The 2813-nt window shown below is 40.2% G+C and overlaps 1 pseudogene; it reads right to left on the bottom strand.

Annotated features, from left to right (window-relative positions):
* Positions 1 to 566: 566 nt before the first annotated feature.
* Positions 567 to 1568, bottom strand: LOC122806085 (annotated as a pseudogene).
* Between the last annotated feature and the right edge of the window lie 1245 nt (positions 1569 to 2813).

Genomic DNA, 2813 nt, shown 5'->3' with positions numbered 1-2813 from the left:
TTAAGATTGCACCAGTTGCTAGGTTAAGCCCTTGTAGAACTTCTGGTAGTCAAAAGTGTATGGGGGCTAGACCAATTTTAATGGCTAATGCTAGTGTAATAAGAGTGACGGATGCCGGATTTAATAAATTAGTAATGTTTCATTCACCTGCTATTCATGCATTAATTAGGCTAGAAAATAAAATTATAATTGAGGCGGCGGCTTGCATAAGCAAGTACTTTCTTGCTGCTTCTGTGGCTCGCGGGTGGTGATGTTGGGACATGAGTGGAATAATTGATATTGTATTAATTTCTAGTCCAACTCAGGCCAATAATCAGGTAGAGCTTATAAATGTTACTGTAGTACCAAGGCCGAGGCTTATAATTAGGGTAGATAAAATAGTTGGGCTCATTAGTAAAGGAAGGACTTTAACCAACATTTTTGGGGTATGGGCCCGAAAGCTTTTTTAGCTGACTTTCCTAGAAGGTGGTGTAGTGGGAGCATGTGGAGTTTTGATCTCTTTGGCGTGGGTTCAAAGCCTGCTCTTCTAGGAAATAGGGGGGATTTAGCCCCCATGGTCCACTCTATCAAAGTGGCCCTATAATTTCAAGCATATTTCCTAAAACTGAGGGGGGGACTCCTGCTACTGACAGGGGCATAGAAATATGTAGGAGTGTAAGTGATAGGGTAAGAGGTAAAAAATGTTTTCAAATGAGGTGTATTAGTTGGTCATATCGAAATCGTGGATACGACACTCGCACTCATAAAAATACGAGTGAGAGGGCTGTTGTTTTAATTATTAGTGTGGCAGTTGTAATTTCTGAGACTAAAAAATTTAGTGTATTACCCAAGAAAATAATTACAGAGATGGTGTTTATTAGTATAATATTGGCATATTCTGCAAGGAAAAATAGAGCGAATGGGCCTCTGGCGTATTCTACATTAAAGCCTGAAACTAATTCTGATTCTCCCTCCGTTAAGTCAAATGGGGAGCGAATTGTTTCAGCCAGGGTGGAAACGTATCATATGGTTGCTAATGGTCAGGCTGGGATAATAAGCCAGATTGCTTCTTGCCCAACAGAAAAAACTGATATAGAAAAATTTCCTATAAAAAGAATTGTTGCTAACAAAATGAGGCCAAGGCTAACTTCGTACGAGATGGTTTGTGCAACTGCTCGTAGTGCCCCAATTAAGGTGTATTTTGAATTGGAGGATCAGCCTGATGTTAAAATTGAGTAAACAGAGAGGCTAGAGATGGCCATGATAAAAAGGAGTGTTAAATTAATATTAGCTATGGAAAATGGTATTGGAAGTGGGGCTCAAATTAAAAGTGCAAAAGTTAGTGCAATGGTTGGGGCTAAAATAAATAGGGCTGTTGAGGAGGCAGCAGGGCGTATTGGTTCTTTAACAAAAAGTTTTACTCCATCAGCAATAGGTTGGAGAAGTCCACATGGTCCAACTACATTTGGGCCCTTTCGGTGTTGTATATATCCAATAATTTTACGTTCAATAAGGGTTAAGAATGCTACAGCTAAAAGGATTGAAACAACATACACTAGCGAGTTAATAATTGTAGAAAGAAGGTTCATAGTTGGAGGGGGGATTTGAGCCCCCGAAATGAAGGTCTTAGGTCTTCTGCACTTACCGATCTCTGCCACCCCAACAGTGCTGTTGTCTCCAGTGGAGATGTCCCCCACTTATCTACTTTATATGGTTTCGGTAGTGGCGGGTGGGGCATATTTTTATATAGGCCCCCATTTTTCGGTCCTTTCGTACTAGAAAAAAGAAGTCTTAGATAGAAACTGACTTGGATTGCTCCGGTCTGAACTCAGATCACGTAGGATATTAATTGTTGAACAAACAAACCCTTGGTAGTGGCTGCACCACCAGGACATCCTGATCCAACATCGAGGTTGTAAACCCCCCTCGTCAATGGGGATTCTTAGAGGGGATTGTGCTGTTATCCCTGGGGTAACTTGGTTCATTGCTCAGTTATCTGGGTCAATTGTGCTAGATGTTCTAGTTTAAGAATTGTCTTTCTTAAAATAGGATTACATTGCAGAGGGTTTTTTATGCTCTGTGGTCACCCCAACCAAAAGTATTTGGTATTATATCACTTGGAGTATTAACTTACATTTATGCTTAATACCAGAGCTTTAAGCTCCACAGGGTCTTCTCGTCTTATGAAAAAATGTTCGCTTTTGAAAGGACAGATCAATTTCACTAATCTGGTGGAGTATACAGTAGGGCCTTCGTGTTGCCATTCATACAGTTCCCTAATTAGGAGAAAAGTGATTACGCTACCTTTGCATGTTCAAAATACCGCAGCCGTTACACAGTGTCACAGGGCAGGCAGTACCTCTTATGTTTGGCAAGAGGCGATGTTTTTGGTAAACAGGCAAGGCCCATAGTTGCCGAGTTCCTTCTCATCCTTTTAATTTTTCCAAGCACACTTCAGTGTAGAGTTTATGATATGTTAGTGTAGGGTTTTCTTGTTTACAATAGGTTATTACATTATACTCATTATCATTAATTGTCACTAGGTGGTCTGTTCTGACTAACACGCATGTGGGGGAGAAAATTATATTTTCTTGTTACTCATTCTAGCATTTTTTCACTTCTATTAGTATAAGTTAACTCGATATATGCGATGGATTATGATTATTTAGTGGAATTGGTGGGCATATTATAGTGGGAGCTATAGCGCTTTCTTCACTGGTGGCTGCTTTTAGGCCCACTTTAGTTTTGCCTTAAAAATTAGTCATAATCCATTTGTTGAGGATGTAACCTTTCTCAAAGGGGCTGTCCCCCCTTCGAGTAGCCTCTAAATCCAA

Source organism: Protopterus annectens, chromosome 7.part0, assembly GCF_019279795.1.
Source record: "Protopterus annectens isolate FY-2018-M chromosome 7.part0, PAN1.0, whole genome shotgun sequence".
NCBI lineage: Eukaryota > Metazoa > Chordata > Ceratodontiformes > Protopteridae > Protopterus > Protopterus annectens.
The sequence above is the reverse complement of the archived record's forward strand: the minus strand, read 5'-3'. Positions and strand labels throughout refer to the sequence as shown.